This window comes from Rhinoraja longicauda, chromosome 10 (assembly GCF_053455715.1).
Source record: "Rhinoraja longicauda isolate Sanriku21f chromosome 10, sRhiLon1.1, whole genome shotgun sequence".
NCBI lineage: Eukaryota > Metazoa > Chordata > Chondrichthyes > Rajiformes > Arhynchobatidae > Rhinoraja > Rhinoraja longicauda.
Window position 1 is genome coordinate 25009298 of NC_135962.1, and position 22915 is coordinate 25032212.

Sequence of the window (22915 nt, forward strand, 5' to 3'; positions counted from 1 at the left end):
TCTTGCTGTGATGCATCCCGGTTAAATGCTTCTTACGTCGCTTCCGTAGAAGTTGGTGAGAGTTGTTGGGGGCATTTCGAACTTCCTAAGTCTTTAGATTTCGATTTCGATTTTTTTTTTAGATTTAGAGATACAGCGCAGAAACAGGCCCTTCGGCCCAGTGATCCCCGCACACTAACACTATCCTACACCCACTAGGGATAATTTTTACATTTGCCCAGCCAATTAACCTACATACCTGTACTTCTTTGGAGTGTGGGAGGAAACCGAAGATCTCGGAGAAAACCCACGCAGGTCACGGGAAGAACGTACAAACTCCGTACAGACAGCGCCCGTAGTCAGGATCGAACCTGAGTCTCCGGCGCTGCATTCGCTCTAAGGCAGCAACTCTACCGCTGCGCCACCTTCTAAGGATGTATGGGCATTGGCGTGCTTTCTTGTCCATTGCTTTGGTATGGGTGGTCCAGGAACAAGTTGCCGGAAATGATTCCTAATTTCGCGCCTACTTCTGGTTTTGAAGTTATGTCCCTTTATTTCAACCCCCTCAGAAGAAAAAACAGGTGCTTTCTATTTTCCCTAATGGTTACTTTCACAATCCTCAATCAAATCTTTCCTTTGCAGTCAATATTAACAAAACAGCATTATTTCATTCCATACATAACACATCAACTTTTTGCTTGCACGTAATTACAGTTGATTAAATGAAAATAAATAGGAATGGAAGAACATGAGAGTTGATGGGATTACACTGAGATTTGGCACAAATTTGATGGCCTCTTATGTATAAAGAAAATATGAGAAGTTTGCAATAGATGTGATTAGGATGAGTGATTACTTCTGAAACATTCAGAATTCAAAATATTGTTTAACCTCTGGAGAGTTTGACAGATGTAGAAAATGAACCTGTTCCAACGGCTTCAAATCATGTCTGTTGGAGAGCACTCCCAAGTTGTTGACATTTACTGAGAAGATTAGTGTTGGCATCATGAGAAAAAGAATCTCACAGAACCAAATTACAGAAATAGGAGAAAAGTATTACTGGAAACTGACTGGTAAAAATTGTGAAAGTTAAAAAACATATGGAGGTTGAATCAAAATATTTGTAACCGGGCAGTGAGTGAATAACAGAGCAAGAGGGAGAGACAGAGATAGAGACAGAGAGACGGAGAGGCAGAGAGGCGGAGAGACGGAGAGACGGAGAGAGACAGACACAGAGAGAGTGAGAAAGAGAACAGAGAGAGAGAGACAGAGACACAGAGACAGAAACTGAAAGATGCAGAGACAGAAAGAGAGAGAGAGAGAGAGAGAGAGAGAGAGAGAGAGAGAGAGAGAGAGAGAGAGAGAGAGAGAGAGAGAGAGAGAGAGAGAGAGAGAGAGAGAGAGAGAGGGAGAGAGAGAGAGAGAGACAGAGAGAGATAGAGAGAGAGAGAGGGAGAGAGAGAGAGAGAAAAAAAAAGAGAGAGAGAGAGAGAGAGAGAGAGAGAGAGAGAGAGAGAGAGAGAGAGAGAGAGAGAGAGAGAGAGAGAGAGAGAGAGAGAGAGAGAGAGAGAGAGAGAGAGAGAGGTTGTGTTGCTCTCCAGGATGGTGTTTTGGTGTAGGTAAGGCACTAATTGGTTTAGAATTGCCTTTTCAAGGACTTTTGACAGGAATGGTAGTTTGGAAATGGGTCTGTAGTTGCTAGGCAAGGTGGGGTCTAGGTTAGGTTTTTTCAGAAGGGGCTGGACCACCGCGTGCTTGAAACAGGTTGGAACAGTGCCAGTGGCCAGAGAACTGTTGATAATAGAGAGGATGCTTGGACCGGCTATTGCAATGACATCCTTCAGAAGGGCAGTGGGGCAGGATCAAGGGGGCAGGTTGCAGGTTTCATAGCGGAGACAAGCTTTGCAAGGGAGGATAGAGTGACGGGTTGTAAACAGTCCAATTAGTGCCTTACCTACACCAAAACACCATCCTGGAAAGTTTCCAGTCAGGTTTCAGAGCCCACCACAGCACAGAGTCTGCCTTGTTGAAGGTACTCAACGACCTGCTTCTCACCATCGACACCGGCGACTGTGCAATCCTGCTCCTTCTCGATCTCAGCGCAGCGTTCGATACAGTGGACCACACCATCCTTATTGACCGTCTCCGGTACGCGGTTGGCATTGATGGCACTGCCCTGAGCTGGTTCGTTTCCTACCTCAAAGATAGGAGTTTCGCCATCAACATAGGCAGTTATTCCTCTTCTCCAGCTAGCCTCTCCTGCGGAGTTCCACAAGGCTCCATCCTAGGCCCCATTCTCTTCTCTCTATACATGCTCCCCCTTGGCCAAATCATTCAAAGGCATGGCATTTCATTCCACTGCTATGCCGATGACACTCAGCTTTACCTCCCCCTGAAACCCAACAACTAGTCAAATTTAAACAGCCTCTTACACTGCCTTGAGGACATAAAATATTGGATGGCACAGAACTTCCTCCAATTAAACGAGAGCAAGTCTGAGGTCATCCTATTCGGGCCCCCCCCCCGACTCCATCAAATCGATAACAGGCAGTCTTGGAAGTCTATCCTGCCTAGTCAAACCGCATGTCAAAAACCTCGGCGTGATATTTGACTCTGCATTAAAGTTTGATAAGCAAGTCAACGCTGTGGTAAAAGCCAGCTTCTTCCAACTTCGTACCAGAGCTAAAATCAAACCTTTCCTCCAATTCGACGACACTGAAAAATTTATTCACGCTTTCATTTCCTCCCGCCTAGACTACTGCAACTCCCTATACACTGGGATCAGCCAATCATCCCTGTCCCGCCTGCAACTGGTCCAAAACGCCGCAGCGAGACTCCTGACGGATAACCGTAAAAGGGACCACATCACGCCGATTCTGGCCTCTCTCCACTGGCTCCCTGTACGGTACAGAATCAAATTCAAACTACTCATATTCACATATAAAGCCCTAAATGGACACCCCCCCCCTACATCAAAAATCTTCTAACCCACCGCTCTAACTCCAGGTCCCTCAGGTCGGCCGACTTGGGGCTACTCACTATCCCGCGGTCTAGGCTTAAGCTCAGGGGTGACCGCGCTTTTGCGGTTGCAGCTCCTAGACTGTGGAACAGCATCCCTCTCCCCATCAGAACTGCCCCCTCCATCGACTCCTTTAAGTCCGTGGGTTGTTTTTAAATGTGCTATACAAATAAAATTGACTTGACTTGACTTGACAACGTGGGGGTAAAGAGGAGGCATACGTCTGGTGAGGAAGAGGATGGCCCTGGGCATAAGGCCAGGGGGCTGCCTACCTCGAGACCCTCCACTCCGGTCGAGGATGGTGATTCACGACTAGTGTCCTCTGGGCCGGAGGTGCCCCTTCGTCCCAGGGGCCTTCTGAGGGTGATATCTCACCAGTTGGTGGGGATGGCTGCCCTGGGAATGTGTCCCCTGGGATGGAGGACGAGCAGGGACAACCCGAAGGGGGAGTCTCGGCTGTAGGGGTGGTTTCCCAGCCTGTGCTCCTCATTAGAGCTACGAGAGTGACTGAGGGGTGTGCTGCCTCACCGGCTGAGGAAGTAGGGGAGACTCCAGAAACATCGGCTCCTTCAGTGGGCCACAGTGAGGTTACTCCCCTGGTGGTGGAGGCTGGAGACTCTCTGGGTGATGCTGGGGGAGTGGGTTCCCTGGATGCGGAGGGGGACGGGGCTGTTGCGGGTCGTGTCTCTCAGTCGGATTCCGGGGATGAGGGTGGACCGCGGGCCCTGGGGGCGCCCTGTTTTTGTTCTTCCCCAGGCCCAGTTGTAGAGGGCGGGGAGAGTGTGCAGGAGCCTGGCCATTCACTGGCCGGCTCATCGCTGTTAGAGGCGTCAGGGCTCTCCCTCGACATTGATCCCGGGGGTGGGATCATGCCGGAGGGGGGGGAGGGTGTTGGAGCCAGCATACACAGTGAAGAGAGCGAGCTGGCAGCCAGCGGCAGTCTGCCAAATCTGGGCCATGACCTTGAGTGCAGGGAGGGGGAAGATGTTGCTTCAGGTGTCAGTGGGTTGGCAGAATGCCAGGACTCCAGTGCTGTGGCTCGAGCGGCCGGCATCTTTGAGATTCGAGAGTTTTTGAATGAACATCATCGCAGTAGGAGCAAAGTCCGGCTAGCTGCTGAACAGTGGCCAGACCTGGGGGGAACTATCCGGACACTTAGTGCTATCCTTAACAGTAAGGATAATGGTCTTGGTGATTGTGATAAGCGCCAATTCGGGGATTTTTTGAAGATCCTAAGTGAGAGGGGCGTCACTCCCACAAGGAGTGGGAGGAAAAAGCCGTAGTGTGCCTTCAAGTTCACAGTAGTTAGCCTAAATATAAACGGTGGAAGGGGGGACCTTCGTAGGTTTCACCATCTATTGGTCCTCAGAGAGGGGAAGTATGCAGTGAGCTTTCTACAAGAGACGCACACTGTTGTTAGTGATGAGCCCACCTGGGTCCTGGAGTGGGAGGGGGGGGGTCTACATGAGCCACCTCAGTACAAAGTCAAGTGGGGTGGCTTTCCTGTTGGCCCCGACTTTCCAGCCAGAGATTGTGAAGGTGCAGGAAGTTGTGCCAGGCCGTTTGCTCTATCTGGCCGTGATCCTGGATGGCGTGCCGTTACATTTCATTAACGTGTATGCCCCCAGCACCGGCACGATGCAGGCGCGGTTACTTCAGGAGGTGACTGCTCTGCTGAGCACCATTGATTGCGGAGAGTGTGTCTTCCTTGGGGGGATTTCAATTGTACCCTTGAGGCGCGAGATCGCTCTGGTGTTCAGTGTGCCCCTGCAGTGGCGAAGAAGTTGAGAGGTGTGATGGAATCTTTCGAGCTGGTTGATGCGTGGCGGAATCTCCACCCTGATTCCAACGCGTTTTCGCGGAGGTCTGAGGGGGGTGGTTCCCGTATCGACCGTGTGTACATCTCCAGAGCGTATGTCTCCCGGGTCTCGGCGGCCTCTATGCGGTCGGTGCCGTGTTCGGACCACGGGCTGGGTCCGCGTACTGGCACTTTAATAACCAGCTGCTGGAGGATCGCCGATTCCGGGAGTCTTTCAGGCGGTTCTGGGTGAAGTGGAGAGAGAGGCAGAGTGGCTTCCCTTCCCTTAAGCAGTGGTGGGATGTGGGGAAAGCTTACATCCGTCTTTTCTGTCAGGACTACACGGGAGGGTCGACCAGAAGGTGGGACGCGGCGGTCGAGCGACTCGAGAAGGAGTTACTCGACGCAGAGTCTTGCTTGGGTCGGGACGGTGAGGACTCCTGTGAGTGGGGAGAGTTTCAGGAGAGGAAGGAAGCACTGAGGGACCTGCAGCTTGAGTGGTCCCGAGGTGCTTACGTGAGGTCGCGAGTCCAGATGCTGCACGATCTGGACCGGGCTTCACCTTTCTTTCTCTCTCTGGAGAAAGGGCGAGGAGCCCGCAAACAGCTCGCCGAGCTGCTCGCGGACGATGGCTCCTTGGTCACAGACGCAGAGGGGATTAGTGCGTTAGTTCGGTCCTTTTATGGAACGCTGTTCTCCGCGGATGGTGTCAGAGGAGAGGCTCAGCGGGTTCTGTGGGAGGGGCTACCGACTATAGATAGAGGGGTGGTTGAACAGCTTGATGACCCCTTATCATTGGAGGAGGTGACTGGTGCCCTGCACCAGCTCAGAAGGGGTAAGTCCCCTGGGCTGGATGGGCTGACGGTTGAGTTTGTTAGAGCCTTCTGGGATGTCCTGGGGGGTGACTACATGAAGGTTCTGGGGGAGAGCCTGGCGACCGGGGAGATGCCCCTCTCGTGGCGCAGGGCAGTCGTTGTCCTGCTACCCAAGAAGGGCGAACTCCGCCTGTTGAAGAACTGGCGCCCGGTCTCTCTCCTCTGTACAGAGTATAAAGTTTTTGCACGGGCGATGGCAAATCGCCTGGGCTCCGTACTATCCCAAATGATCCACCCTGACCAGTCCTATACAGTCCCTGGTCGGTCCATCCAAGATAACATCCATTTGGTTAGGGACCTGATCCATCTGGCCCAGGGCACTGGTCAGTCAGCTGCTTTTCTATCCCTGGATCAGGAGAAGGCTTTTGACAGGGTGGACCATGATTACCTCTTCGGGACACTGCAAGCGTTCGGTTTTGGACCGCATTTTGTGGCCCGGGTCCGGCTTATGTACACCGCAGCAGAGTGTCTCGTGAAGATTAACGGTGCATTGTTAGCTCCCATTCGCTTTGGGAGGGGGGTACGCCAGGGGTGCCCCATGTCTGGGCAGTTGTACTCGGTCTGTGTGGAGCCATTCCTGTGTCTTCTTAGGAGGCGGTTGGCAGGCCTGGTTCTACCAGGACCGGGGGTGGAGGTGGTTCTCTCGGCCTATGCCGATGACATTCTCCTTACGTTTACTGATCCTGTTGACCTGTGGAGGATGCGCGAATGCCAGCAGGTGTTCTCAGCTGCTTCGTCCGCTAGGATCAACTGGAGTAAGTGCTCCGGACTTCTAGTGGGCCAGTGGCAGGTGGACTCCCTGCCGGAAGAGATGAAGGATTATGCGTGGAGTACCACGCACCTCCTCTACCTGGGGATCTACCTGAGTCCCACTGAGGATGCTTGGACGGCGAACTGGCAGGAGCTAGAGACGAAAGTCGTCGCCTGGCTGGGACGCTGGTCAGGCTTGCTTAGGGTTATTTCTTTCCAGGGTAGGGTGCTGGTCATAAACCAGCTGGTGGCCTCAATGTTATGGTACCGGCTGGCCACTCTTGTCCCGCCCTCTACCTTTGTAAATGCTGTACAGAAGAGGTTAGTGGATTTCTTTTGGGGAGGGAGGAAACACTGAGTCTCAGCCACAGTCCTGAGTCTCCCGCTAGGGGAGGGTGGCCAGTCCTTGGTATGCGTGCGTACCCAGGTGGCGGCTCTCCGTCTCAGGACTCTGCGGAGGTACGTGTACGCGGAGCACCCTCCCAGGTGGCACGCTGTGGCCACGTATTTTTTCCGCCAGGGCCAGTGCCTAAGGGGGGTTTGGCGGCTCCCGGTGGCGGGCATCAGTCGACCCGCCACGTGGGACATGCCAAGCTTTTACCGCGATGTGTTGAGAGTGAGGAATTTGGTCATCTTCAGTCAGCGCGTTGCTCCTCAGGGGGAGGGGGGTGTTGTGGCTGTGGTGGGGGCCGGTCCTCACGCTGTCGCGGTGGGTGTTGGGGAGCGGCGTGTGCTTGGAGTGATTCCGGCCGAGCTTACCCCCGCTCCGCCGGAACTGCTCATCGGGCCCAGGCTCCGGAATATTTCCCGGGAGCCGGCCCCACACAACTTGAGCCACCTCTCCCAGATGCCCAGCGTGCCGTTCCGTGATGCAGGCAGACGTTTACTGTATAGGATGCTCCTGCACACTCTGCACCTCCTCGCCTTCGTCTTCCGTCCGGATACGCCTTGGCGATCCGTGTTGCCACCTGATGGCGGGGGTGGTCCCCAGTGGAGGTCTCTCTACAAGGGTGTCCTCCCCCTTTACATCAGGGACCTGGGGTGGAGAGTGTTGCACAGAGCCGTTGTGTGTAATAAATTTTTGAGTCGGTTCACCGACTCGCCGGCCGCCTGTATTTTCTGCGGCGAGGAAGAGTCCGTGTTCCACGTGTACATGGAGTGTGTGAGGTTGCTGCCCCTGTATGCGTATCTGAAGGGGTTGCTCCTCAAGTTTTGGCTGCATTTCAGTCCTACGATCCTGGTGTTTGGGCTCGGGGCTGGGAGTGGGGAGGGCCGGTCAGGAGGGTGGGATTTCCCTGTCGGTTTGCTCTTGGGCATGGCCAAGATGGCCATTCGTGGGTCCAGGCAGCGGGCAGTCGATGGTCTTGCCAGAGTGGGCTGCCTCCCCCTCTTCCGGGCCTACATCCGTGCGCGCGTGTCCCTAGAGAGAGAACACGCGGTGTCCACGGGGACGCTGGAGGCCTTCCATGAACGCTGGTCACCGCGGGGGGTTGAGAGCATTGTAAATAATGAAGGCAATGTTGTATTATAATGATTACCTGATGTTTTGTAATCTCTGATTGTGGTTTTGATGTGATGTATCATGTGATTGTGCTGAATAAAGTATTTGAAAAAAAAAAAAAAAAAAAAAAAGAGACAGAGACAGAGACAGAGACAGAGACAGAGACAGAGACAGAGACAGAGACAGAGACAGAGACACAGAGTGACACAGAGTGACACAGAGTGACACAGAGACACAGAGACATAGGGTGAGACACAGAGATACAGAGGGAAAGAAAAGAAAAGAGAAAGAAAAGAAATAATTAAACAGAGGAAGTACCCAAACCTATTGCAGAGGAAATAACCAAACTTAAAGTCTCCCGAGTGTAAATTGAAAAATTATATCACCTTAAATGCAGTTTAGTTTAGTTTAAGTTTAGAGATACAGTGTGGAAACAAGCCCATTTGGCCCGCCGAGTCCAATTCGACCAGCGATCACCCCATACACTAGTTTCATCCTACACACTGGGGACAATTTACAGAAGCAAATGAACCTCCAAACTGCACATCTTTGGAATATGGGAGGAAAGTGGAGAAAACTTGGGAGTGTCCGGGGTGAGACGCGTCCTTGCTGAGACAGCGTGAAGTGTAGATGGAGTCAATGGAAGGAAGGTTGTTTTGTGTGATGGTCTGGGCTGCGTCCACGATTCTCTGAAATTTCTTGGGACGAAGGGATTAAAAGTACCATTAGCAAATTTGCAGATGATACTAAGTTGGGGGGTAGTGTGAATTGTGAGGAAGATGCAATAAGGCTGCAGGGTGACTTGGACAGGTTGTGTGAGTGGGCGGATACATGGCAGATGCAGTTTAATGTAGATAAGTGTGAGGTTATTCACTTTGGAAGTAAGAATAGAAAGGCAGATTATTATCTGAATGGTGTCAAGTTAGGAGGAGGGGGAGTTCAACGAGATCTGGGTGTCCTAGTGCATCAGTCAATGAAAGGAAGCATGCAGGTTCAGCAGGCAGTGAAGAAAGCCAATGGAATGTTGGCCTTCGTAACAAGAGGAGTTGAGTATAGGAGCAAAGAGGTCCTTCTACAGTTGTACCGGGCCCTGGTGAGACCGCACCTGGAGTACTGTGTGCAGTTTTGGTCTCCAAATTTGAGGAAGGATGTTCTTGCTATGGAGGGCGTGCAGCGTAGGTTCACTAGGTTAATTCCCGGAATGGCGGGACTGTCGTATGTTGAAAGGCTGGAGCGATTGGGCTTGTATACACTGGAATTTAGAAGGATGAGGGGGGATCTTATTGAAACATATAAGATAATTAGGGGATTGGACACATTAGAGGCAGATAACATGTTCCCAATGTTGGGGGAGTCCAGAACAAGGGGCCACAGTTTGAGAATAAGGGGTAGGCCATTTAGAACGGAGATGAGGAAGAACTTTTTCAGTCAGAGGGTGGTGAAGGTGTGGAATTCTCTGCCTCAGAAGGCAGTGGAGGCCAGTTCGTTGGATGCTTTCAAGAGAGAGCTGGATAGAGCTCTTAAGGATAGCGGAGTAAGGGGGTATGGGGAGAAAGCAGGAACGGGGTACTGATTGAGAGTGATCAGCCATGATCGCATTGAATGGCGGTGCTGGCTCGAAGGGCTGAATGGCCTACTCCTGCACCTATTGTCTATTGTCTATTGTCTATTGTCTTGGATGCAGCTGTTCCCAAACCATGCTGTGATGCACATGCACCTGTTGGCCTTGGCGTTCTTTGCTGCAGAAGTGAGTGGTTTAGGAGCTGTTCTTCTGCTGCCAAAGCTCTGCAGTCAGTGACTGGAATGAACACATTGATGGGAATGCTGATAGAGGCACAGATGCTGGTGCTGCCCTCAGCTGAAACCTCAACAATGTGCAGTCATTTTGGCAGATGGAGCACAGCACCGGCATAATTGTGTGATTCTCTCAGCTCATTATAAATAGTCTAGCTTTGTTTATTATTGTCGTGTGTGCGGTGGCATGATGAAAAGCTTTTATTTGCATGCTATCCAGTCAAAGAAAAGACTAAAGATAGACAAAGAATGTGCTGGAGTACCTCAGCAGGTCAGGCAGCATCACTGGAGAGTCTGAAGAAGGGTCCCGATCTGAAACGCCACCCATTCATCCTTTTGCTCCAGAGATGCTGCATGACCTGCTGAGTTACTCCAGCACTTCGTATCTATCTTTGGTATAACCCAGCATCTGCAATTATTTGTTTCTAAAGAAAAGACCGTACATGAATACCATCAATCTGTCCACAGTTCACAGATAAAGGATAAAGGGTACAACGTTTAGTGCAAAGATACAGTATTATATTGTTGTCCGATAAAGTCATTAAAGCTAATTCAAAGGTCTCCAGTGAGATAGATGGGAGGTCAAGACTGCTCTCTAGTTGGTGAGAGGACAACTCAGTTGCCCGATAACAGCTTGGAAGAAACTGTCCCTGAATCTGGAAGTACGCTTTTTCAAACTTCTTACATACAAGGCGCAATTTGCTAGTGCCAATTAATCTACAAACCCTCACATTTTTGGGATGTGATAGGAAACCAGAGCACCTGGAGGAAACCCAGGTTTGTTTAGTTTATTATTGTCACATGCAGTGAGATACAGTGGAAGGCTTTTGTTTGTCTGCTATCCAGTCAAAGAAAAGCTATACATGAAAAAAATCAAACCATCCACAGTGTACAGATAAAGGATATAATATTTAGTGCAAGATAAAGTCTGATAAAAGATAGTTCAAAGGTCTCCAATGGGGTAGATGGGAGGTCAGGGCCATTCAGTGACCGTTCAGTTGCCTGATAACAGCTGGGAAGAAACTGTCTCTGCAATTCGGGTTTGCATTTTCATACTTCTGTACCTCCAGCATGATGGAAGAAGAGAGAAGAGAGAGTGACTGGGGTGAGACTGGTCCTTGATTGTGCTGGTGGCCTTGCCGAGGCAGCATGAAGTGTAGATGGAGTCAATGAAATGGAGGCTGATTTGTGTGTAGGAAGGAACTGCAGACGCTGGTTTACACCAAAGATATCCACAAAATGCTGGGGTAACTCAGCTGTTCAGGCAGCATCTCTTGGAGAAAAGGGATAAAAGGCTGGCTTGTGTGATGGTCTGGTCTGCGTCCACAACTCTGTAGAGTTACTAGTGCCAAACCTCATTGGTACGTGTTTCAGAGCCTGGGCTGCATTGTTCCTGGGTCTCCTTAGGAACGAAAAAGGATGAACAAAAAAAACAAAAAAGGTCCCTCTCCTGGAGCAGAGTACCTGATTCAATACAAGCTTCTTCCCCGCTGTTTTCACTCTTAGAACGGATCTCTCGGCTGCTAAAGATGAAATTATTGATCTTCTAACCTACCTTGTTGTGGACTCTGCAGGATTTTCTTTTTAATCTGCATTTTCTCTGCAGCTGTAACATTATTTGTTTTGCACTCAGTTTCTTTTCTGTTTTGATGTATTCAGGCGTGGTATGATTTATTACCTGATATATTCAGGGATGGTATGAGTTATCTGTTTAGCAATAAAAAAAACATTTTTCACTGTTTCTCTGTACACTTGACAATAACTAGCCAATACCAATGATGCATGCCAAATCAGTTTGCAGACAATCAGGTATTTTTGAAGTAATACATGCTGTGACATGGAAATGTTTAAGGAGAGCGAGGAAAGAGGGCCAACTTTTTTTACACAAAGTATGGTAGGTATATGGAATGAGCTGCCAGAGGAGGTAATTGAGGCAGGTTCTATCAATACGTTTAATAAACATTTAACAGGTACATGGTTAGGACAGGTTTAGAGGGATATGGGGCAAACGCAGGCAGATGGGACTAGTGTAGACGGGGCATGTTCGTCAGTGTAGGCAAGTTAGGCCCATCAAGTCTGCACTGCCATTCGGTCATGGCTGATCTACCTTTCCCTCAACCCCATTCTCCTGCCTTCCAGATGACCTTTGATGCCCGTGCTAAACAAGAATCTATCAATCTCCTCTTTAAAAATGAAATTAAACTTTTACATTCATGACTATCCTGTTTTGATGCTCATATCAACTATCATCCTTGTGCTTTCTATGTCCTCTGCTGACAATTTTTCATCTCCACTCTTCCATTCTAACTGCATCCTCTGAACTGGCAAATCCTAGTGAAAGGAGTTGAAGATATCTGAGAAGCATTCTGGAGTGGTTTCTCTACCTCAGATAAGCCAAGCAGCTTATCCTACTCACCTTTTCTATTTACTGTAATCTTCTGTCCTGAGAAACGATACGTGCAGGAAAGCACTGAAATGAAAGGTGACGGTAAAATAAATAAACACACGGGAGTATAATTCTGAAAGGATTTAGGTGATAAAATACCTGATTGTTTCTTTCTCACTGTCACACTCCAGGAGATAGAGCTTGAAAACTTTCTGCAGTTAATTTTACGGGGAATGAGTTGGCACATTAGGGCGGCACAGTGGTGCAGGGGTAGTGGTGCTGCCTCTCAGTGTCAGTGACCTGGGTTTGATCCTGACTACAGATGCTGTCTGTGCAGAGATTGTACTTTCTTCCTGTCACCGCGTGGGTTTTCTCCGGGTGCTCCAGTTTTCTCCCACACTCCAAAGACTTGCAGGTTTGAGGGTTAATTGGCTTCTGTAAATTGTCCCTAGTGTGTAGGACAGTTTTAGTGTATCGGGTGACAGATGGCGTGGAATCGATGGTCTGAATGGCTCGTTTCCATGCTGTATCTCTAAAACACATATCTTAGTGAGTAAGAAGGAACTGCAGGTGCTGGATTACACCAAAGATAGACACAAAATGTTGGAGTAACTCAGCGGGTCAGGCAGCATCTCTGGAGAAAAGGAATAGATGATGTTTCAGGTCGAAACCGTTCTTCAGACCCAAATCTTTGTGAGATTGAAGTGCATGTGATAAAAATGTAAATGTCAGCAAATTTGTTGGGATATACATTGTTTATTTTGATTTTTTGAAATTTGCATTGGCTGATGATTAAAAAATGCAAAAAACAAAGCTTGATAAGTGATAATTTAGACTTTTACTTTAGACGTATTGCACGGAAAATGGTCCTTCGGCTCACTGAGTCCACACCAATCAGTGATCACCTTGTACAATAGCACTGTGCTACACACTGACAATTTACAATTTTATCATCATATCATATCATATATATACAGCCGGAAACAGGCCTTTTCAGCCCACCAAGTCCGTGCCGCCCTGTGATCCCCGCACATTAACACCATCCTACACCCACTAGGGACAATTTTTACCTTTACCCAGCCAATTAACCTACATACCTGTACGTCTTTGGGGTGTGGGAGGAAACCGAAGATCTCGGAGAAAACCCACGCAGGTCACGGGGAGAACGTATAAACTCCTTACAGTGCAGCACCCATAGTCAGGATCAAACCTGAGTCTCCGGCGCTGCATTCGCTGTAAAGCAGCAACTCTACCGCTGCGTTACCGTGATCGCTGGTCGGCATGGAATCGGTGGCCTGAAGGCCTGTTTCCACGCTGTATCTCTGAAGTAAAGTCCCTTGACCATAAGAGATCTAGCAATACACTTAAGATGGCAATCAGGAGGGCAAAAAAAAGAGAGGAGATAGCTTTGGCAGATTTGATAAACGAGAATCCGAAGGGATTCTACAGGTACATTAAGTGCAAAAGGGTAACTAAAGAGATAATGGAGCCCTGTAAGGATCAATGTGGTCGTCTGTGCGTGGCGAGGTGTTAAATGTATATTTCTCATCTGTATTTACCGTGGACAATACCAGGGAGGTTAAGGAATTAAGGGAAATGAATATCGATGTACTGCAACATATCCACATTACAAAAGAAGAGGTGGCTAGCAGTGTTAAGGCACAAATCCCTGGGCAGTGATCACATGTATCCAAGAACGTGTGTGAAACCGGTGAAGAAATCGCAGGGGTCCTGGTACACATATCTGCTTTGCTTTTAGCGGTACGTAAAGGACCAGAAAAATGGCGAACAGTAATGCTTTGCCTTTATTTAAGAAGGGCTGAAAAGACGAGACAGGGAACTACAGGCCGGTGAGTACCACATCAAGGCTTGGAACGTTACAGAAGGGGATTCTGAGAGAATGGAATCTACCTGAAGTTGCAAAGGTAAGGACTGATAAGTTTAGTTAAGTTTACAGATACTGCATGGAAACATGCCCTGCGGCCCATGAAGACCGCGCCGATCGACGATCCCCTGTACACAAGTAATATCCTACACACTAGGAGCAATTGTACAATTTTTACCAAAGCCAATCAACCTACAAACCTGTACGTGTTAGAATGTGGAAACACCTGGAGAAAATCCACGCGGTCAAGGGGAGAACGTACAAAGTCTGTGCAGGCAGCATCCATAATGAGGATCGAACCCGGATCTCTGGCGCTGTAAGGCAGCAACTCTACCGCTGCACCACCGTGCTATGCCTGTTGGGAATGGTGACCATGGCTTTGTATGCGGAAACAGTGTCTCACAAATTTGATTGTTTTAGAAAGCTGTGATGGAGTATTGACAAAGGCAATGTTTGCATGTCTTTAGCATGATCTTTGACAAGATCACGCATAGTAGACTAGTCTTGAATGTTAGATCACATGGGTGGTGGTGAGGTTGGGAAATGAATGGGAAGATATATTTGCCTAAAGCCCGACCGACTGTAAAGGGGGCCAGAGGAAAAGGAATAGTCTGTAATGTGTCATCCTAATCTCCCATCCCAGCGTAGGTGGGCCGTCGAGAGCGAGGAGGGGGGCCCGCGCTGCAGAGATCAAGGAGGGTTGCCGAGAGCTATCCAGAAGAGGGCCTCTGAGAGTGAAGGGAGACAAGAGGGGGTTGGAGGGGCCTGGGAGCAAAGGAGAGGCCCGGCGGGGGGGGGGGGGCACTTGCTGCCACCTGGAGCGCCAGGCAGAGGACAGGAATATTCGGTGAAGTTTTGTAAATTTGTTGGTGCCGGAATCGTGCTGCCTAGGTGAGGTCTGCTGTATGATTTTACCAAGTTGTATGCAAAACAAAGCGTTTGACTGGAGCTAGGTACATGTGCCTTTCAAGTATAATTGAATTGAATTGAATTGAATACTGTACCCCTCCAAATTTAAATGACAATGGAATCACTATATTTACCCAGAAGTAGACATTTTCTGATTTCCACATTATTTAGTTATAAAAACAAGAGTGAAGTTAGTCAGCAATTAACTTTTAAATAAAGTAAACATATTTAAAGTTGGCAGGATTAATTTGCCTTCATGATCTTTCTTCCTTGCTCCATTTTATCAATGCATAATGTTTCTCTTGAGTTAAATTAATTTTGCAAATCTGCTCAACTTCACCATATTTTCCAGGGTTTATTTAATTATCTTCAATCCTTGCCAGGTGATTTCATCTCGCAGGTGAGTGCAATATCAGGTTATATAACACAATCCCTTTGATAAATGGATGTTAATCCAGTTCAAACAGAATAGAAGATTTACATTTGCACTCATTTATTTCGAGAAAACATGAATGTACTGAATACAAAAAAGCAACATTTTTTTCTGTTGGTAGTATTTCAAAACGTCATAGAGCCCTTCAGCATGGAAACAGGCTGTTCGGCCCAATTTCCCCATGTCAACTAACCATTTACATAAGAATAAGGGGTAGGCCATTTAGAAAGGAGATGAGGAAGAACATTTTCACTCAGAGTTGTGAAGCTGTGGAATTCTCTGCCTCAGAAGGCAGTGGAGGCCAATTCTCTGGATGTTTTCAAGAGAGAGTTAGATAGAGCTCTTAATGCTAGCGAAGTCAGGGGATATGGGGAGAAGGCAGGAACGGGGTACTGATTGTGCATGATTAGCCGTGATCACAGTGAATGGCGGTGCTGGCTCGAAGGGCCGAATGGCCTACTCCTGCACCTATTGTCTATTGCCACTCCGGCCCATGTTTGGCCCATATCCTTCTACGCCTTTCCCATCCATGTACCAGTCCATGGACCTGTCCAAATACTCCAGTCTGTTTTGATTGCCACAGTTTAAGAATAAGGGGTAGGCCATTTAGAACGGAGATGAGGAAGAACTTTTTCAGTCAGAGAGTGGTGAAGGTGTGGAATTCTCTGCCTCAGAAGGCAGTGGAGGCCAGTTCGTTGGATGCTTTCAAGAGAGAGCTGGATAGAGCTCTTAAGGATAGCGGAGTGAGGGGGTATGGGGAGAAGGCAGGAACGGGGTACTGATTGAGAGTGATCAGCCATGATCGCATTGAATGGCGGTGCTGGCTCGAAGGGCAGAATGGCCTACTCCTGCACCTATTGTCTATTGTCTATAAATGGTGTCTCAAGTTTGCTATTTAATTACCAATATTGTGTTCTTCACAAGATGTGAAGTTTCCTGCAGGAGAACGTTAATTTATCGGGAAAGAAGCTTCTTTAGGCCGCAGGAGGCAGCCCCCTCAACCCTCTAACCCCTTGGGACACGAAGGCTGAGGAGAGGGACGACGGATGATGCTCACGGGACGATCTGGATGGAGTACCGGCTGCAATGGGCTTTTATGGCCAGCTGCAGCTTGGACTTTAAAAATGGCACCTAAACCTGGCGACTCGTGTACATGGAGTCAGTGGTCTATTTCTAAACATGCTGTACTTAATCGGGTTGTGGCAATAATCTTACTGATCAGTATGCCAAAAAAAAAATCACTGTACCTTGGTACACCAATGAACCATTCATTAACTAAGATTCTAATATTACAGAACAGTATAATTTTAGAATATTAGTTTAAAAACCTTTTGACTTAGAAATAGTTTTAAAAAATCGTTTGATGCATGAGCATCTAAAATTTTACTACTCTATAATATTAGATATTCTATGATATTAGAATATTTTATAATACATTAAATATAAAATGTTCTGATGTTAATATAATTACTATTTAATTCTATTCCGACTCATTTCAAACAGATCTGACGGATAAGTTTAACAAAGAATTGGAATAGAATTAAATAATGAACGTCTCTGAAAACGCAATCAACTAATGCAAAATTAATTTAAAGCATTGATCATCAATAAAAATGTTTCCTTCACTTGCATCAGATTTGGTGGCACCATTTAAATGGGAGGTGCCAAGCAAAATGCGCCTGTCATGGCTGTTGTAAAGACAAAGGGGTTTGTACAAAGCTCTCTCCTTGGATCAGTGCAGAGCCTAGTAAGAGGTCAGATCTGTCGGATTCCCAAATGAACTAAACGATGAAGTGCAGATCGTTAGGTTTAATTTAGTTTGGTTTACAGATACAGCGTGGAGACCGGCCGGCCCACCGAGTCGGCACCGACCAGCGATCACCAGCACGCTAGCCCTATCCCACACACTAGGGACTAGGGACACTAACCTACAAACCTGCACGTCTTTGGAGTGTGGGAGGGAAAAGGAACACCCAGAGAAAGCCCACATGGTCACAGGGAGAACATGCAAACTCCACGCAGACAGCACCCATGATTAGGATCGAACCCAGGTCAGTGGTGACATTTGCCAGCTACTCTATTGCTGCGGCACTGTGTCTCTTTCGTCTTGCAATTTTTAAAGGTGTCCACTTCAAAACTGCCATCCAACATTAGAGAATGGCTTCATCTATTTATTTGATCCAAGCTGATCCTTTATACAGTGAAGGTACAGCCAAGTTCACAACATTACAAAGATATGATCTTTCAAGTTCCAGCTGTCTAATTTGCACTATGAAATGGGACTAAGCCAGATATGTACAAGACAACTTGGCTGGAACAACATATTGTTTGCTTCCACTGATTCAACTTTAAAGATGGCCAGATCTACTGGAAGGATTTCATTGGGATGCATCACAGCATGGTTTGGGACAGCTCCATCCAAGATTGCAAGAAATTGCAAGGAATTGTGGACGCAGCCTTGACCATCACACAAACCAACCTCCCTTCCATTGACTCCATCTACACTTCACGCTGCCTTGGCTATTTCTTAGCATTGCTTCTTTCCTACAATTTTTTTCCTTTTAGGCCTGCTCTAAGCACCAAATAATCTTATCATTTTCTAGTTAATAATGGCAGTGTTGCTACCTCACAGCGCCAGAGATCTGGGTTCGATCCTGACCTCGGGCACTGTCCGTGTGGGGTTTGCATATTCTCCGTGTGACCATGTGGGTTTTCTCCAGGTGCTCAAGTTTCCTCCCACATCTCAAAGACGTGTTGGTTTATGGTTTAATTGGCCCTGTGTAAAATCCCCCTAGTGTGTAGGATGCGAAAGTGGAATAACAAAGGACTAGCATGAATGGTGATCGATGGTCTGTGTGGACCCGGTGGGTCCTATTTCAATGCTGTATCTCAATCAATTAATCAAAATATTTTAGATTGTATGTCCTTTCTAATATTCATTACACGTCCAAAAATACAATGCAGTTTCCAGCCTATCCAAAGAATAAATCACTGCTATACATTGCTTTTGGCTACCGTAAAATTTATATTCAATTTTTCAGAATCAAAAAAATATTATTTCCAAAAGGAGGATGCTATGAGGATGCAGGATGACTTGGACAGCTTGTGTGAGTGGGCAGATGCATGGCAGATGCTGTTTAATGTGGATAAATGTGAGGTTATCCACTTTGGTGGAAAGAACAGGAAGGCAGATTATTATCTGAATGGTGTCAAGTTAGGAAATGGGGAAGTACAAAGAGATCTGGGTGTCCTTGTTCATCAGTCACTTGAAGTTAGCATGTAGGTACAGCAGGCAGTGAAGAAAGCTAATGGCATGTTGGCCTCTATGACAAAAGGAGTTGAGTATAGGAGCAAAAAGGTCCTTCTGCAGTTGTACAGGGCCCTAGTGAGACCGCACCTGGAGTACTGTGTGCAGTTTTGGTCTCCAAATTTGAGGAAGGATATTCTTGCTATTGAGGGCGTGCAGCGTAGGTTCACTAGGTTAATTCCCAGAATGGCGGGACTGTCGTATGTTGAAAGACTAGAGCGACTAGGCTTGTATGAACTGGAATTTAGAAGGGTGAGAGGGGATCTTATTGAAACATATAAGATTATTAAGGGATTGGACACATTAGAGGCAGGAAACATGTTCCCAATGTTGGGGGAGTCCAGAACCAGGGTCCACTGTTTAAAAATAAGGGGTAGGCCATTTAGAACAGAGATGAGGAAAAACTTTTTCAGGCAGAGTCGTAAATCTGTGGAATTCTCTGCCTCAGAAGGCAGTGGAGGCCAATTCTCTGGATGCTTTCACGAGAGAGCTAGATAGAGCTCTTAAAGATAGCAGAGTCAGGGGGTATGGGAGAAGGCAGGAACGGGGTACTGATTGTGAATGATCAGCCATGATCACATTGAATGGCGGTGCTGGCTCAAAGGGCCAAATGGACTACTCCTGCACCTATTGTCTATTGAGTGGATTATTTATTTAATTTTTGCATTTTACTTTATCCAATGACTGGCTGAATGACCATCTGAGCATAATGAGATCCATTTCATTGGCATCCAGTGCTCTGATCCATGCAATCGAATGTAGACTTGCTACATTTTGCTCAAACAAAGAACAGGTGCATAAATCTGACTCAGATAAAAAAGTGTCAAGGTCTTCAGGATAAAATCTTACAATTTGAGTGAATGGATGAATGAGTCGTGGAGAAACGGACATGAATTTTCTTTAGTGTGAGCACCTGATGTCGTAGAGTTGCAAAAAATAAACTCGGGAAGAGAGGTTGGAAAATGCATTTCCCAAATCCCACCCAAAATATTTCCGGCACAATTTTCTTTCAGTCCAACTCTCATACTTCGCTTGGGCAGCTTACTATAGATTACTGTTTGGGCAGCAGTATGAATATTGATTTCTCTAAGTTCAAGTAACGCCCTCTCTCCCCCTTCCCTCCCACCCAGGACATCCTACTAGTTCCACTATTCGTATCATATCATATCATATATCATATCATATATATACAGCCGGAAACAGGCCTTTTTCGGCCCTCCAAGTCCGTGCCGCCCAGTGATCCCCGTATATTAACACTATCCTACACCCACTAGGGACAATTTTTTTTTTTTTTTTTTTTTTTTTTTTTTAAACATTTTACCCAGCCAATTAACCTACATACCTGTACGTCTTTGGAGTGTGGGAGGAAACCGAAGATCTCGGAGTAAACCCACGCAGGTCACGGGGAGAACGTACAAACTCCTTACAGTGCAGCACCCGTAGTCAGGATCGAACCTGAGTCTCCGGCGCTGCATTCGCTGTAAAGCAGCAACTCTACCGCTGCGCTACCGTGCCGCCCTATATCCTATATCCTTCTCATTATCACCTCTTTCCCAGCCAACAATGAGCCATTATGGGCTCCACCCTGTTGCCAGCCCAGATTTGTTCTGGCCTTATCCTTCATTGAGTTCCCACTCCATTCCCCTCCCCCTCACCCTCCCCCTCCCCCTCACCCTCCCCCTCACCCCCCCACCCCTCCCCTCCCATCTACTTTCAGTCTGACCCGAAACATTGCTCATCCTGTTTCTCCAGAGCTGCTGCCTGACCTGCTGAGTTACTCCAGTACTTTTTGTGTTTCTTTGGTTTAAACCAACATCTGTAGTTCCTTCTTGCACATCACAGTGTCATGTGTGTAGCTTCCTGCTTCGTGTAAACAATCGCATCTTAGTGCACTTCAGCTTTCTCAATTCATGTTCATAAGTCAAAGGAACAGAATTAGGCCATTCGGCCCATCGAGTCTACTCCGCCATTCAATCATGGCTGATCAATCTTTCACTCTCAACCGCATCCTCCTGTCTTCTCCCCGTAACCTTCAACATCCTTACTAATCAAGAACCTGTCCATCTCCGCTTTAAAAATACCCAATGAGTTGGCCTCCACAGCCTTCGCCCGGCTGTGGATTCCCTAGCTTAATTATACAGGATCTTCTGATTAAGTTCCCTCACAAGGGGTCTGAGGAACCCACCGAAAACGTAGCCTATCCTTCTCCAGGGGTGCTGCCTGACCCAATGAGATACTCCAGCACTTTGTCTCTATTTTTTTCCCCTCGCCAGGGAAATAGACATGATCCCCTGCATCCTTGGGGACTACAGAGTCTCCACAATAGCCAAGCTGGGATCTGGACTATGTTCAACTAGACATAAGTGCAAGAAAACATCTTGAGAAAGTAAAAGACGACAAATGTTGTCAACACTTCCAATACTCAATCAACACATATTTTGGAGGTTCTCAGGGAAGAGAGTGCATGTAATGCAAATCAGCCTTGTAGTCAAAAGGATTGAAGAGTTGCGAATTGTGAAGCTAGAGGAAGGAATGTAGATGGAAGGAGACGGGGAGGGTAGAGATAAGTGCGAGTTCAGGTGGGGCACAGGGGAGAGGGGGTGAAGAAATAAGAGAGCGTGGGGAGACAAGGGGCAGGAGGGGTAGTATTGTAGTTACCTAAAATTGGAGAATTCAATGTTGATACCATTAAGTCGTACCCAAACAATGAGGTGCTGTTCCTCCAGTTTACCTATGGCCTCACTCGTGCAATAAAGGAAAGGTCAGTATGGGAATTCGAAGAGGAGTTAACATTGTTAGCAACCCAGAGATCTAGTGGGCTTTGGTGGACCGAGCACAAATGTTTGACGAAACGATCACCGAGCCTGCGCTTGGTCTTGCCGATATACAGGAGGCCACATCGGGAACACTGATGCAATAGACGAGCTTAGAGTAGGTGCACATGAGCGTCTGTCTCACCTGGAAGGATTGCTGGGATCCTTGCATGGAGGTGAGGGAGGAGGTATAGGGACAGGTGTTACATCTCCTGCGATTGTATGGGAATGTACCTGGGGAGGGGATGGTTGATATTATCCATATTATGTCATTGTTGTCTTCACCACTTGTGTAGCGATAGGATTAGACAAATGAAGTACACTGACTACCATCATTCAACTCATTTATTTTTAACCCATGTAAATAAAGAGAGGAAAATGTGGAATCAAAGAACTGCAGATGCTGGTTAATACACAAAATGACACAACGTGCTGGAGTAACTAGACAGGCCAGGCAGCTTCCCTGGAGAACATGGATGGGGGACGTTTCAGGTCAAGGCCCTTCATCAGTCTGATTGTGGGGTTGGGAGTGGGGGGAGGAAAATGTGGGGTGTATAAAGGACCTGTCAGTTTACTTTGAGTAAAAATTTACTTAGAGCAAAACTGTACCATTGGGTAATGGTGAAACCCGAAATAAGCGTAGAATTTCGAAGGAAAAGAATCCTTTGCTTGCTATGCCTTTTCTGAGTGCTAATAATGTGGCTCCATCCTTGAATTCACCCGTTTCTCTGTTATGAAGAGAATCACACAAAGATATAAATTTTAAAAAGAGATTGAAGCAATACCAAAACCAGAACGTCAGGGAAGAAAAGAGGCATCAAATATGTGCGAATGTATTGATATCTTGCTATCAGAGTAGCAGCCCTGATGATTTTATAATTTTTGTATATTGTATAACATATTTGCATAATACATTGTATAATTCCATTGTATTATGTATAATTTAATGCACTGCAATGTATATATAATGATGTGTTGTATTATGTATAACTGTATCATATAACATTTGTGTAATACATTGTATAATTCCATTGTATTATGTATAATTTAATGCACTGCAATGTATGTATAATGATGTGTTGTATTATGTATAACTGTATCGTCTAACATATTTGTACAATACATTGTAATTCCCTTGTATAGTGTATAATTTAATGTACAGCAATGTATGTATAATTATGCATTGCATGCAATGCATTGTATAATTTAAAATTGTATTGTATAATACGTTTGTGCAATACATTGTATAATTGCACTGTATACAATACATTGGATATGTATAATTGTATTGTGTTATATATAGTCTAATTGCATTGTGTAATGTACAGTAAAATTGAATGCATTGCCACGTATGTATAATTATGCATGGTATACATTGCATTGTGTAATGCATTGTACAATGCACAATGCATTAATGGTGATTGTATAATGCATTGATCCTTTGCTATCAGAGTGGCAGCCCTGAT